The sequence below is a fragment of the Spinacia oleracea genome, chromosome 4, assembly GCF_020520425.1.
Source record: "Spinacia oleracea cultivar Varoflay chromosome 4, BTI_SOV_V1, whole genome shotgun sequence".
Classification (NCBI taxonomy): Eukaryota; Viridiplantae; Streptophyta; class Magnoliopsida; order Caryophyllales; family Amaranthaceae; genus Spinacia; species Spinacia oleracea.
Window position 1 is genome coordinate 58,950,299 of NC_079490.1, and position 16,248 is coordinate 58,966,546.

Below are 16,248 nucleotides of genomic sequence, written 5' to 3' on the forward strand. Positions count from 1 at the left end.
AATATTTCCGTTTCCGGAATTATTTTCCGATTTCGATAATATTTCCGATTCTGACAATATTTCCGTTTCCGGCAATATTTTTGATTCCGCCAATATATCCGTTTCCAATAATATTTTCCGATACGTACCATGTTTCCGTTTCCGGCAACATCTACGACTTGGATAATATTTATATTTCCGATACGATCCATATTTTCGTGTCCGGCAATATCATCGTTTCCGGAGTATTCATTTCTTTCCTTTGACGATCTCAGCTCCCACTGAAACCAAGATCCGTCGATTCCGAATATCCATAGATGGAGTATTTAATTCCATTAAATACTTGATCCGTTTACGTACTATTTGTGTGACCCTACGGGTTCAGTCAAGAGTTAGCTGTGGATTAATATAATTAATTCCACTTGAACTGAAGCGGCCTCTAGCTAGGCATTTAGCTCACTTGATCTCACTGAATTATTAACTTGTTAATTAATACTGAACCGCATTTATTAGACTTAAAATTATATGCATACTTGGACCAAGGGCATTATTTCCTTCGGTCTCCCACCTATCCTTAGGGACAAGTGTGCATTTCCTAATTCCTTTGTCGCTCGATGCTTGCTCTTGAACATAACGTAAGAGTTGTCATCCTTATTATGTCCAGAGGTGTTTTTTGGTTTCAGAGTACAACTGATCAAATAAACAGATAGTCATAACCTATGATTCATCTTAGCACGGCCATGCATTTTACAGTTTCTAGCTCTCCGAGTGGCCTTGTACAACTTTTAAGCATCTCATCCCGATTTATGGGAGGACAATCCCAATCTTGCGATCTTGAGATTAGACTTCGTTTGATAGGTGATTACCTGAGCGTTGCCTTTATAGCCTCCTTTTACGGTGCGACGGTTGGTCAACGTCAAAGTAACCAGTTCTCAAACAAGTAATCTCAAATCACTCGGGTATTGAGGATTTAGTGTCTAATAATTTTAATGAAATTTACTTATGACAGATTTTCATCTCTTACAGTAAAGTTAATTCATAGGTCTGTCCGATACTAGTCTTCCCAAAGTAAGTATCTCTGCAAATGATTACGACATTGCCATGTCCACATAGTTCAAGAAACAGAACTACGTACTAGTCATCTTGCATTCTAGTCGTCTAACGTTTTCTATGCGTCCATCTTTATAGAAAACTCCGACCAGGGACCATTTTCAACTTTTGACATTCAAGTTCACTTGATAGACATTTCTTAGTCACAGGACTGATCCTGACAGTCTATTTTGAATATTTCGTCAAATTGAAGGGACTCATCATTTAATAAACCACAAATTAAATGGAAAATGAGTTCTATTCATTTATTGTGAATGATTAACCAATAATGTTTTACAAAGAATTAAACTCTAAAACTTTAAAACATTAAACAAGGACATCAAAGCCATTCTCCAATATGCTTGATTCCCATAGCTGCAGTGTGCGAGTTGTGCTTCGCCTACGGCAGAGGTTTAGTCAATGGATCTGAGATGTTATCATCAGTTCCAATCTTTCTTATCTCGACTTCTTTTCTTTCAACGAACTCTCGTAGAAGGTGAAATCTACGAAGTACATGCTTGACTCTTTGGTGGTGTCTAGCCTCCTTTGCCTTTGCAATAGCTCCATTATTATCACAATACAGAGCTATTGGTGCCTTTAATGGAGGGGACTACACCAAGTTCACCTAATAACTTACTTAGCCATATAGCTTCCTTTGCTGCTTCATGTGCAGCAATGTACTCCGCTTCAGTTGTAGAATCCGCAATGGTGCTTTACTTAGCACTTTTCCAGCTTACTGCACCTCCGTTGAGGCAGAAGACAAACCCAGACTATGATCTGAAATCATCTTTGTCGGTTTGGAAACTTGCGTCCGTATAGCCTTTAACAATTAATTCATCATCTCCACCATAGACCAGGAAGTCATCTTTGTGCCTTTTCAGGTACTTCAGAATATTCTTGGCAGCAGTCCAATGTGCCTCTCCTGGGTCTGACTGGTATCTGCTCGTAGCACTTAGTGCGTACGCAACATCCGGGCGTGTACATATCATAGCATACATTATTGAACCAATCAATGATGCATATGAACATGGGTACTAAGTCTTGCTTAGAGTCATTCGTCTACGCTCATCAAGTGTTTTTGGGCACTAAGTCTTGCTTAGAGTCATTCCATAAGACATGGGTAGGTAGCCTCGCTTGGAGTCTGCCATCTTGATCCTATCAAGCACCTTATTGATATAAGTGCTTTGACTAAGTCCAATCATCCTTTTAGATCTATCTCAGTAAATCCTGATGCCCAATATGTACTGTGCTTCTCCTAGATCCTTCATCGAAAAACATTTCCCAAGCCAAATCTTGAAAGAGTTCAACATAGGAATGTCATTTCCGATAAGCAATATGTCGTCGACATATAATACTAGAAAAGAAATTTTGCTCCCATTGACTTTCTTGTATACACAAGTTTCGTCTGCGTTCTTGATGAAACCAAAGTCACTGACTGCTTCATCAAAACGTATATTCCAGCTCCTGGATGCCTGCTTCAATCCGTAGATTGATTTCTTTAGCTTGCATACCTTTTTAGCATTCTTTGGATCCTCAAAACCCTCAGGCTGTGTCATAAATACAGTTTCTGTTAAAACGCCGTTTAAGAAAGCGGTTTTGACATCCATCTGCCATATTTCGTAATCGTAATATGCAGCGATTGCTAACATTATCCGAATAGACTTTAGCATTGCAACTGGTGAAAAGGTTTCATCGTAATCCACACCGTGGACTTGCCTGTAACCTTTTGCAACCAATCTAGCTTTAAAAACTTCAAGTTTTCCATCCTTGTCCTTTTTGAGTTTGAAAACCCATTTGCTTCCAATGGCTTGGTAGCCATCTGGCAAATCGACCAAATCCCAAACTTGGTTTTCATACATGGAGTCTAATTCAGATTGCATGGCTTCTTGCCACTGCTTGGAGCTAGGGCTCGTCATAGCTTGCTTGTAAGTCGCAGGTTCATCACTTTCAAGTAATAGAACGTCATAGCTCTCGTTCGTCAAAATACCTAAGTACCTTTCAGGTTGAGATCTATATCTCTGCGATCTACGTGGGGTTACATCTCTAGATTGTCCATGATTCTCACCAGAAACTTCTAAAGATCTCTGAGTTTCATCCTGAATGTCATCTTGAGCATTCTCTAGAGTTTGTTGTTCGACTCGAATTTCTTCGAGGTCTACTTTTCTCCCACTTGTCATTTTGGAAATGTGATCCTTTTCCAAAAAGATACCATCTCGAGCAACAAACACCTTGTTCTCAGATGTATTGTAGAAGTAATACCCCTTTGTTTCCTTTGGATAGCCCACAAGGATACATTCACTACTACAAAAACCCCTTTTGGAGTCGCCTCTTAACCATCTATAGAGTCGCCTTATGGGCGACTCCACAGGGGGCGATTCTGTAGGTGCCTTCTTTACGTGTCGCCTGTCACCCGACACTGTAGGGCGGTTTATGTGTCGCCTCTTACGTTGGAGGCGACTCCAAAGAGGAAATCTACGAATTTGTATGTATATTTTTGAGTTGCCTACTTCACTTGAGGCGACGCATATGGTACTCTATGATGTCGCCTATACTTTTAGGCGACACATATGGTGCTCTATCGTGTCGCATGTTTCGTTTGAGGCAATGTAAATGGCACTCTATGGTGTCGCCTAATTCATTTTAGGCGACGTATATGGTACTCTATGGTGTCGCCTACTTCGTTAGAGGCGACCCATATGGTACTCTTTAGAGTCGCCTACTTTGTTTGAGGCGATGTATATGATACTCTATGGTGTCGCCTCATTTGTTCGAGGTGATGCATATTTTAGTTTTTGCTATTGAGTCTCATCTTAATAAGAATTACAATTTTTTATTGTTTTTAGCGCATATATATAATTGCAGCCTATGTAGGACTCGAACCTACATATATGTGCCGGCACATTGCTCTACCATTTGAGCTAATAGGCTTTCAAGAAGAATTAATGGTAGTACTGCTTAAAATACTCAGCTGAAAAGAGGGAAAAGTCACTCCAGATGCCGACGTTTTGTATAATGAGTAATACATCCTTCACAGCAAAGAGATCATCTTTTAGAATTATACTTGAATACTATGATCCTTCACAGCATAAGGAAGAATTTCAGACCCAAAGTCATTGCATCTTGGGTAATATGCATGTGTTAGAAGTTTAAGTACAACATCTGTCTTAAACACCTAAACTCCCATGGATGAAATGTAAGGGTTACTTGATGCATCTTTTTGAGATAATCCAAGGATTTGGGTGTCCACTTGCTGCAAAAACCGAACATCAAAATGATAAGCACATAATAGAAAGATTTTTTCACCATAGATTCCAAGTCAGCCCCCTGGGGTTTTTCACAAAACAGGACAACTTAGGCGTAAATGAAGCCATATACAGGTAGGAAACTTAAGTAAACATATGAGATAATAAGTATTAAATAAAAATGATACAAGTGTCACTGTGGAACTGTGGAAGCATACGTCTCACCAACAGGAACACAAGAAACTGTGATATCGGAGTTTCTGTCAATGTGACTCTGCAAGTGATTTAAGCGAAGATAGTTAAGATAATTTTGTGGTGACCAAAATTACATTAATTCAAATCAAGAAGAATCTTATCCAATACCTGCACAAGATCCATATAGTCCATCGTGTAGAGCTGATCACCATACAAATCAGAACATTCTCGATATTCTTATTCCTCGCATCCTGTATATATTACAGGCATTCAGCACATACCCTTCTCTCACAGTCCAATACTTTTGATTCTATAGGTTCCCAAGCAAAAGTAAAAGATCTAGAAAATCAATTATCCCTACCTCAAACAGCCATATACAAACATACTTCATAAAAGTAGTCTTCGTAATAATAGTAAAAAGACCTCCTATACAGATTACTATACAACAACAACATATTTGGGGTCGGCTAAAAAGACCTCCTATACAGATTACTTAAAAGACCTCCTATACAGCCTTAGTCCCAAAATGTTTTGGGGTCGGCTCACATTAATCATCGTCCTATACAGATTACTATATGATAAGGAAATATAGTCTTCTTAATAATGGAAAGAAAATATAGTTCTTTACATCTTAGAGTTGAATTCAATTTGTGCAAAATAACATGATTGGCGAGACAACATATTTCAAAAACTTCACAATATCTTCTAAATAAACTAAAACCTTTTCAAATCCGTAACTTTTCTAATAAAAATATCCCTAAATAAGAGAAAAAAGCATTTTGAATTGAAAAGGCATACTTCAGTGCAGACTATGTGCTTATGTTATTTCTAACACTAGTGCGCACTGCATTTCTTTACCCTATACTTGTAAATAATTATACGAGTTCAACATTACTTTTAGTCAATAAACCCCTTATGAATTTAACTCTATGTTGGAAACTTAAAAACCTTTTGGCCTCGAAGCACCTTAAAAGAACACCTTTGTTTTATTACTTTTAGTCAATAAACCCCTTCTGAATTTCTTTCCTGTCTGTTGGAACACTCCAACTCAACTACACCATCTGCTATGCTTACTCTTGTTGGAGAGCTGCTTGGAGATCCACTTGGTGATCCACTCCAAGTGCCCCAATATACATTATCTAGACAGAGTCAATCATTCTATCAGAGAAGCACACCTTACAGAACTTTCTATCCTTCCGATCAAACACACTTTACGCAACTTTCTATGCCAAACGCCATTAGGAGTAGTTGTATTGCTTAAAAAAAAAAACCCAATCAAATTTGGACCATTATTTTGAGACAACAAGCATTGAAACATCTTTTCCTAATTCTAATTATGGTAAAAAAAAATGCAAAGTTTTGAAGTTGGATCAAAGTTAAGCCTCCTTAAGTCGCACTTCTGCTGTTATTGCTTGATAAAGAAAATTAGAAAATTGATCAATGAAATGAAATTTTTTCAATGAATCAAACTTAAGCCTCCTGAAATTACTCTTGTGATTATCACTGATACAAAGTCCAATTCCTAGAGTTGGAATCGGTAATAGAAGAACTCCAATGCAAGGAATATACCTTCAATAAAACATATGATTAAGTTTGGCTTTCCACCAACATCTAGTACTTTTAACGAACAGTATTCTGATTCCAGAGAATAACAACAGTATCAATTAATTATGTTCTTTGTGTTCCCAACTCAAACAATCATAATCTAATTCTATAAAAATATCAAAACCTAATGTTTCATCAATCAATTCCAGAAAAAATATACAGGTAACTAACAATCACTAAATCAAATTACATGAATAGAGAAGAGGAAGAGGGACGAACCGAAGACCATTTTGGAAGGGATCGCTACTGCTGATTCGACGGCTTCGTGCGGTGACTAAGTGATTGTCTCTGAATCTTTCGCATCAATTTCGCGATTCTCAATTTATTGATGGAGGGTTTCAATTTCGCGATTCACAATTTGTTGATGGAGGGTTTCAATTTCGCGATTCTCAATTTGTTGATGGAGAATTTTATTTTCGTGAGTATTGATGCCTTGATGGTAGTTTCGATTTCATTGATGGAGGTTTTCGTTTCGTGAGTGTTGAATTTTAATTGTGCAGGCCGGTTTCAATTTCGGTGATGAAGGGTTTAGCCGTTTAGGGCTCATAAAGGAGTAATGCTGAAGAAGAGCTTTCCTTTCCTTTTCCTTTTCCTAAGGACGTAATTCCTTTTTTAAAAGTTTTTATAACTTTTTTTATAAGTAGACGGTCAATGCTCCCTTTGAGACGAAAATTAATTACAATTAAAATTAAAATTAAAATTAAAATTAAAATTAAAATTTACACATAAGAAGTCGCCTATACACATAAGGCTACGGTGTCGTTGTAAACCAAACATAAGGCTACGGTGTCGCCTGTAAACTAAAGGGGACACATAAGTTCAACTCTATAGTATCGCCTATAATGCAAGAGGCGATACGTAAACTATATATGTCCCCTGCAATATACAAGGCGACACATAAAGTATACACGTCCCATTTTATGGTGCAGGGGACTCGTAAAATTTTACTTTTCGAGTCGCCTACTCTATAAAAGGCGACTTTAAAACATTGTGTGTCGCCTAATAAGTTGCAGGTGACACATAAACCTTTTATTTGGTTTTTTATTTTGATATATGGAGCTTTATGAGTCGCCTGCTCTACAACAGGCGACTCCAAAACCTTATGTGTCGCCTATTTTTTTGAGGCGACTCGAAAAGTCCGACACTGTAGGGTGTTTTTGTAGTAGTGATTTGTCAGATTTCGGATGAAGTTTGTCTGAAATTAATCGTTTGACGTATAATTAACATCCCCAAATCTTAAGAAAAGACACTTTTGGAGGCTTTCCAAACCATAACTCATATGTAGTCTTTTCAACAGCTTTAGACGGAGCTCTATTTATAGTGAGTGCAGCTGTATTTAGTGCATGTCCCCAAAATTCTATTGGAAGTTCGGCCTGACCCATCATTGATCTAACCATGTCTAGCAAGGTTCTGTTCCTCCGTTCCGACACACCGTTCCATTGTGGTGTTCCAGGAGGAGTCAATTCTGATAGAATTCCACATTCTTTCAGATGGTCATCAAATTCATAGCTCAGATATTCACCGCCTCTATCAGACCGCGGTGCCTCAATCTTCTTGCCTAATTGATTCTCTACTTCACTCTGAAATTCCTTGAATTTGTTAAAGGATTCAGACTTATGCTTCATTAGGTAGACATAACCATATCTACTGAAGTCATCAGTGAAAGTGATAAAGTAGCTGAAACCACCCCTAGCATTTGTACTCATTGGTCCACATACATCTGTATGGATTAAACCCAATAGTTCAGTTGCTCTTTCTCCAACTTTAGAGAAAGGTTGCTTTGTCATTTTGCCAAGTAAACATGATTCGCACTTACCATAATCCTCTAAGTCAAATGGTTCTAGAATTCCTTCCTTTTGAAGTCTTTCCATGCGTTTCAAGTTAATATGGCCTAATCGACAATGCCACAGATAGGTGAGATCTGAATCATCCTTTTTGGCCTTTTTGGTATTTATGTTATAAACTTGTTTGTCGTGATCTAATAAATAAAGTCCATTGACTAATCTAGTAGATCCATAAAACATCTCTTTAAAATAAAACGAACAACTATTTTCTTTTATTAAAAAGGAAAATCCCTTAGCATCTAAGCAAGAAACAGAAATGATGTTTTTAGTAAGACTTGGAACATGGAAACACTCTTCCAGTTCCAAAACTAGCCCAGAGGGAAACGACAAATAATAAGTTCCTACAGCTAATGCAGTAATCCGTGCTCCATTTCCCACTCGTAGGTCGACTTCACCCTTGCTTAACCTTCTACTTCTTCTTAGTCCCCGTGGATTGGAACATAAGTGTGAGCCACAACCTGTATCTAATACCCAAGAAGTTGAATTAGCAAGTATACAGTCTATAACGAAAATACCTGAAGATGGAACGACTGTTCCGTTCTTCTGATCTTCCTTTAGCTTTGGACATTCTCTTTTGTAATGGCCTATTCCATCACAATAAAGACAGCTTGATGTGGAATTGTGTTGCTTTGATTTAGCATTGCCCTTGGACTTTCCACCTTTCTTGAACGGTCTCCCTTTAGCCTTGAGTAAATCTTTGGCTTCACAGTCCAGTATTATCTCAGCCTTTCTGACAAGGTGAACAAATTCTGCAACTGTTTCTTCTCTTGGTTCACTTAGGTATAGTTGCTTGAAGCGACCAAATCCACTGTGCAGTGAATTGAGAAAGATAGAGACTGTCATCCTTTCGCTTATTGGTGATCCTAGCAGACTTAGGCGATCAAAATATGAAAGCATAAGATCCACATGGAACCTTAGTGGGACGCCTACCCTTTGTTTGGTGCGAAGGAGCTGAACATGTATTTCTTGGACCTCCATCCTATAACACCTGTTGGGAGAACTAACCTTTAGGCCAGACATTGATTCAATCAACTCATGGACGTTCAGGTCCCTGTCCTCCGTGCTTCCACGACAAATATCCCTCAGATTCTTGATGAGCGTAAAAGGTTCGTAAGCTACAAACCTTCTAGCCCATTCATCAGGGATATTGTTCAGCATGAGACTCATAACCTTTTTGAGATCCGCATCCCAGGCGGCAAATCTTTCAGGGGTCATGTCTCTGGCATAGTAGCTTGGCATGGGATGTAACAGTACATACTCAAGTCCATTGAGTCTGACTATTTCAACTAGCTTAGCTTCCCATTCAAGAAAATTTGTTAGGTTCAGCTTGACCATAAGCTCAGAACCCATGATGATGTTTTGATTGTTGTTTGCCATAGTTGAACTACAATAAAAAAAAAGAATAAACAAATAAATAATCATTCACAGTTTCTCTTAATAAACTTAAATTCTAGCATACATGCATAATTTAATGTTCATTAAGCATTTTATTCAAGTTATGTGTGAAGGAAATAATGCCCTTGGTCCAAGTATGCATTCTATGTTAAGTCTAATAAATGCGGTTCAGTATTAATTAACAAGTTAATAATTCAGTGAGATCAAGTGAGCTGAATGCCTAGCTAGAGGCCGCTTCAGTTCAAGTGGAATTAATGATATTAATCCACAGCTTACTCTTGACTGAACCCGTAGGGTCACACAAATAGTACGTAAACGGATCAAGTATTTAATGGCATTAAATACTCCATCTATGAATATTCGGAACCGACGGATCTTGGTTTCAGTGGGAGCTAAGATCGTCACAGGCAAGAAATGAATACTCCGGAAACGATGATATTGCCGGAAACGGAAATATGGATCGTATCGGAAATATGAATATTATCCAAGTCGTAGATGTTGCCGGAAACGGAAACATGGTACGTATCGGAAAATATTATTGGAAATGGAAATATTACCAGAATCGGAAATATTGCCGGAAACGGAAATATTGTCAGAATCGGAAATATTGCCGGAATCGGAAAATAATTCCGGAAACGGAAATATTAAATATTTGTTCGAAACGGAAATTAATTCCGGAATCGGAAATATTAAATATTGTTCGTATCGGAAATAGATTCCGGAAATGGAAATTTAATCGGAAGCGTATCGTACGAATTAGCATCGGACGAGGCCTGCCGGACGAAGGCCCAGCACGAAGCCAGGCCGTCGCCCAGCAAGCACGCACGCCACAAGCCCAGCGCGCGCCAAGGCCACGGATGCGTGGGCCTTGCTGCGTGGGCTGCAGCTCGCACGCATGGGCAGTCCTTGTGGCTGCCGTGTGTGTGTGAGTTTGTGCTCATGCGTGATTCCTGAATCTGCAAGAGTCAGTGTATGATTAAATGTCTATTCCTAATTGGATAAATTAATTAAATAGAATTCATGTAGGATTCTAATTCCAATTAATTCGCATCCTACTAGGATTACGATTCCTTTTCCATAACTCTATAAATAAAGGCCTAGGGGTCATAATTTATATACAAGTTTCAAAGTATTCAAAAGTGAGTTTTTTTTGAGAGAAAATTAAAACACATCTTGCTCATAAAAGTGCCGAATTTTCTAGTACCTTAAGGGCGATTCTAGTTGGTCAATCTTAAGGCGGATCCGGACGTGCTGTGGACTATCTACGGAGGGACGACATTTGGAGTCCTAAAAGACTTGTTCTTGTTCGGTTCGGGCGCAGCTAGGGAGGGCACGCAACAAAGAGTATGCATCTAATTATGCTATATGATTATGTGTAAATAATATGTTTCCTGGGTTAATGGTTGTTTCCGCATGATCTATGTAAATGTCATATGTATCATAACCTAACAGTGGTATCACGAGCCCCTTATTATTTTCATAATCTAAATTGCATGAACATGGTTAAATATTACAAATTTGCAAGAATTAAAAGGGGTGATTAATTTTCGTAATTGTTAATTAATTGCAAATTGCGTTTATTTAATTATATGTACGCAGTTTTTCGGCAGTTTCTTCGTTACTCATCCGAATTGAGTGATTTTTGTGTCAATTCCGCATGTAAAAGGCATTCTAAAATTTTGACAAAAATAGTATTTTTCTGCCGAACCCAGAATTCTCAAATTCGAAGCCTAACTATGACTTTTCGAAGGTTTTAGTTTTTCGAATGCAAAATTTCGTAAATTTAAGATGTTAAATTAAATATTTGCGATTCTTGTTGATAAATCTTGAATTTTTGATTGACCTACTGCATATGTTTAACAAGTTTGAATGCCTAGTCTTGTTAATTATGCAATCTAATTTGTAATTATGATTAATTTGTTGAAAATTAGAGTAATTTAGAATTAATTTGATTTTCATAATTAATTGTAATTTAATTAGAAACCTATGATTAAAAACCACCATAAAAATTGTAAATTTACGATAAATTTTAAATTTTTATGACCTAGACTTGAATCCATAACAATCGGAAATCAATTGGATAATAAATTTTCGATTTTTTCGCCCTAAAATTATGAAATTAATAATATTTATTAATTTGTCATTAATTTTAAATATAAATTTTAAATTTTTATGCGATTCGTTCATATAACTTGCACGCACGAAGCAATGGACGCTTCGTGTTACCCTTAAGGGGTGTTGTATAATGCGGGCATGCGACGACGAGCAAGGGAGCTCGTCGCCCGTGCGGCACGAATGCAATGAGCAAGGGCGGAGTGCACGAGCACAAGGCAGCAGCCCTGCCTTGTGTCGTGTGCCACGAGCAATGAACGAATGGGCATGGGCGAAGGGCGAGCCAAGTCAGTCGCGTGTGGGCAGCAAGCGAGCTGCGCCACAACGCGCGCTGCCTCGCACAAGTGCGCGCAGCCTCGCGCGCAGCGAGCGCAAGCTCGCGTGCCACGAGCGCTGCGCACAGCATCACTCGCGCGCACCAGCGAGCGATCTCGCGCGCCAGCGAGCGATGGCTCGCGCGCACCAGCGAGCGATGCAGCGCCCCAGCGAGCGATGGCTCGCGCGCACCAGCGAGCGATCTCGCGCACCAGCGAGCGCGGTAACGCGCGCGCGCTGCGAGCGATAGCTCGCGTGCGGTGGGCGCTGTGCGGAGGCTTGCGGATAGGACAGCAGCAGCTATGCAACGAGCGCATGGGCTGCGCGCACATGGCCAGCAATGGCTGTGTGCGTACGGCCCATGGGCGTGCAACGCGTAGGGTGTTTGCGTTTCGATTAGATCGTTTTGAATGTTTAATTTGAAAGTTTCAGTTTACGTAATTTTAATTAATTTTAAAATTAATAATTTGAATTAATTTCTTGGATTTTAATTTTGAATATTATAATTATAATAAATGGAATTTATTCTAATTATTTTACTAAAATTAAAATCATGAATTAATTTAAATGCGACTGAAATTAAATTAAATTTTGGATTCAATTATAAATTTATATGAGCTTTAAATTTTAATTAAATTTGTATGTTTCCGGTTAGACTAGAAATACAATTTTATGTTTAAAATTAGTAAAGCATATGAATTTATTGGTTTGAGTGGGAGTGCTTTTTAGTCATAAACTCTTGATTAGGTCTACAAATCCTTAAGGTTAAAACAACTCGATTAGAATTAATAAGGACTGAATAATTGGTAGATTATTGGTGCCCTTGATTAATTGCTGCAAATGTTTACGTGATGCATAATGTGTTTTACTAACCAGCTATGTGGGCCATTCATGATAATGAATGGGTGAATGGTATATATTGTATATGTACTGTTTTGCAGGTTATGAAGTGACTAGTATGGCCCAAATAGGATAGAAAATATGGTCTGCGTACCATTAATTTGAATGTAATTGGTCTAAAGTACCAAAGTTGTTTTTCAATTCAAATATGGTCTGCGTACCATCAAATAGTTGTAATTAGTTATAACTTATCCTATTTGAAGAAAATGGTGCCTCCCACGGAGATTTTCAAGACGGACTTTGAAGTCAAAGCTTCAAGATGAAGTCGGGCCATACTAGATCACAAATATCTTATGCATGTTTTAAGTTATTTATTGCTTTAAATATGTCTTAAAATGCATGAGATCAAAAGCTTGATTATGTTGCATGATTAAGGATTTTAGTTCACTTAAAATCTAACCAACATAGTAAGAGCCTTAAGTTCCAAACTTAAAAATTGAGTTAAAAGGTGCCATGCCAAAATATACACTTGCTTGGATATCCTTTACATCAATCTAGTAATAGTTTTCGCTCAGCGAGGTGTTACTTATTGGTCCTAAAGGGGCAAGGTACACAAATAATTGTGAGTACATGTTAGTTTTGGTGAAACTCAACGATATAAGTAAGGAGTCCTTTTATGTCGTGGCAAATTCGATAGGTTTACCTAATAAGTTCTTAGACGTACCTATCAACCAAGAATAGTTTCTAGACTATTAGCAAAAGGCTTTTGCTTACCTAAGATGTTCTAGGATTAAGTCGACAAACTGTGCTTAGTTCTTCAATGATTTTAGGATCTTGGAATCATTTTATTCACACCTGCCGGAACGATAAAATCGAATAAAATGCTAATAACTTGTTTGAATTGCATGGTTGCTTTAATTTCAAGTTATTATTCATGATAAATGTTTAGACTTTGCATGCTTCAATGTATGTTTTAATTATTGTTTATAATTAAATATCTTGCACTGCAATAAATCCTTTTAGAAAGGTAACAGTAAATTTCCTCGATTGGTAGTGAATCCAAGAACGATTCACGGAAAAGAGAGAAAGTGAGCAATTTAAAATGTACGTTTCTTATATCGACTTTTATGGTTGTTTTCGAATATCAAAATCGAATGGCAAACCAGTTGGTGCTTGTGAATTCAAAATACACTGTAGTTTTGAGATCATAAAGCATTGAGTCTAATACGCTCAGCTTTACCAATGGTTAACAACCTAATATCCTTGTCCATTTAATTCTCGAATGAGTCTAGTCCCTAGACATTCGAATAGACCGATACTTAGAGAACTTTAGAAGCTTCTGGTAAGATCATCTAGTTGAAACAAAATATTCAACATAAATGGTAAAGAACCTTGTTGGGGTGACATTGGACATGTCTAACAAAGTATAAAAGTCAACACTAAAGAATTCAATTCTTAAGACTATAAGAAAGGGTACAAGAAATAGGAAAACGAGGAACAAATGAAAGGAATTTACGATTCCGTTTCTACCTAAAAGTTAATGTTTAAAGAGAAGTGACCTAGCAATCAAACTTCCTTGGTATCATATACCGCTTGAGGTTCTTACTTCGGTAATAACTCAAACAATGGAAGCTAGGATACACTAATGACCTACAAGTGGGAAATGAAGCATGGCAATGCTACATTAGTTGTAGGGTCATCTAGTTTGTTTAAGTCCTTTCAAAGGCTGGAACTAAATGGCTATTTTGTTCCATAATCAGCATACCTAAATTTCTGCTTCAAACACAGAAAGACTCACATTCAGAAGAACAAAAACAATGCTTGTTTGTTTGTTTATTTGAATGAAATGGTCAATTACTGGTTGAGTCAATATGCTTGATTAAAACAAACAACTCTTTAAAGAACTTTACTAGGTTCAAATCAAACCCTTGATTTGAGTTCCATTAAATCTTTGGCATTGTTGCTTAGACCATATCAACAAGTTAACATTCATAAGCTCTATTTTGATGGACTTTTGAAAGTTGGTTGATTTCTAGATCAACTTAAGACAAGCTAGTCTTACTTGTTGAAAGTAACAAAGAATATGAACTATTGTTAGAACGCCTAGACGATAGAGTTCAAAGCTAAAGAAAGGTTTTATGACTTTATTATTTCACATGGATTTGAGTGAATATAGGTTTATTTACTCAAATGTGATATAAGTTGAATCTGTTTGGCTAGTTCAAAGATTCAGAAGTATAAAATCCACTTGGCAAGAAATCATAAAGATCTAGGTTAGATCATGTTGATGATTGCTTGAGACCAAATATGATCATCAATGATTGTGTGTTGTAATTTCACAATCTAGCTCCATAAGATATGGCATATCTACGTTGGAATGATCGAAGTCAATTAGTACTTGATTCGATCAATGATGAATCATAAAGACTTTTCCTATAATTTCTAAAACAAAATGCTCAACTACCACCAAACTAAACCAAATTCGTCAAAGCTATTGAAAAGTAATTTCAGAATATCTTTTCATAATATATCTAAAGAGTTCCTAAACTCAGTGGGAGCTTAGTGTTTGTTATTCAACAAACTAAGGCCCAAGCATAGATATATGTTTCATTGTGATTTATTCAAATGAGACACAAGGGTATTGTTTCTACCACGAATTTTTGAGAACATAATGTTTGTTTGCTCGAAATAATGTCCTTTTGGAGATTCGTTTCCAAAATGACAAGTGGGAGAAAATAGACCTCGAAAGTTTTCGAGGCGAACAACAAACATAAACGGACATTCCGGAGGCTTTTCGAAGTGCTTCAGAAAATCCGAACTTATTCTTTAAGGACGTTAGAAGTGGCTTTAAAGAATAGACATCTCTTAGAAGACTTTACAAGTGCTTCAAGGAGAACAGAATATTCAAAGGACTTTCAAGTGGCTATTGATATTCTATTGTTTGATGTTCTATACCCAAGTAGGCATAGAATTCAAGTCACTGAAACTATGAGATTCTTCTATTAGATAGTGAAGAAACATAGAGATCAGGTCAATGAAACTATGAGATTCTTCTATTAAATAGTGAAGAAACCTACAACTTGCAGTCAAACTATTATCATATAGATTAATGAGTTTGTGACTTGTAAGAAAGCTATGACGAAACCCAGATTCCCTAAAATGGTTAGAGGCCATATATAGACTCAAATGTTTTAAATGGTTAGAGGCCATAAAACATACTCAATGTTTTGATGACAAAATTGAAATTTTGTTGATTTGCAAGAATGGGTTCACACCTATTGGTTGCAAGTTTGTTTTAAGGATAAAAACCATCAAACATGGAATTGTGTTCACACACAAAGCTAGATTAGTTGCTAAAGGTTACAAGCAAATTCATGGTGTAAATTGTGTTGAAACCTCATGCATAATCGTAATGCTCAAGTCTATAATTCAAGCAATGATTGCATATTGGTACATATAGCAATTGGATGACAAAACGTATTCCTCAATCAAATGTTGGAATAAACTATGTACATGGTATGTCATAGGATTTGTGGATCCAAATAAATGCTTGAAAGAGAAAGCTAGCTTATAAAATCTAAGTACAGATTTAAGCAAGCAATTGGGAATTGGAACTGTATTTTAAGTGAAGC

At 37.2% G+C, this 16,248-nt stretch overlaps 1 long non-coding RNA gene across 2 annotated transcripts; it reads right to left on the reverse strand.

The window, feature by feature from the left end:
• Positions 1-4,029: 4,029 nt before the first annotated feature.
• LOC110794137 (uncharacterized) lies at positions 4,030-6,703 on the reverse strand. Of its 2 annotated transcripts, XR_002534939.2 has the most exons (4): positions 6,330-6,703; positions 4,674-4,756; positions 4,529-4,584; positions 4,030-4,318 (listed from the first exon to the last, which is right to left on the reverse strand). It is a non-coding gene; the product is annotated as an uncharacterized lncRNA (long non-coding RNA). The 2 variants fall into 2 exon arrangements; XR_002534940.2 differs by lacking the exon at positions 4,030-4,318 and having other exon boundaries at positions 4,343-4,584; positions 6,330-6,697.
• Between the last annotated feature and the right edge of the window lie 9,545 nt (positions 6,704-16,248).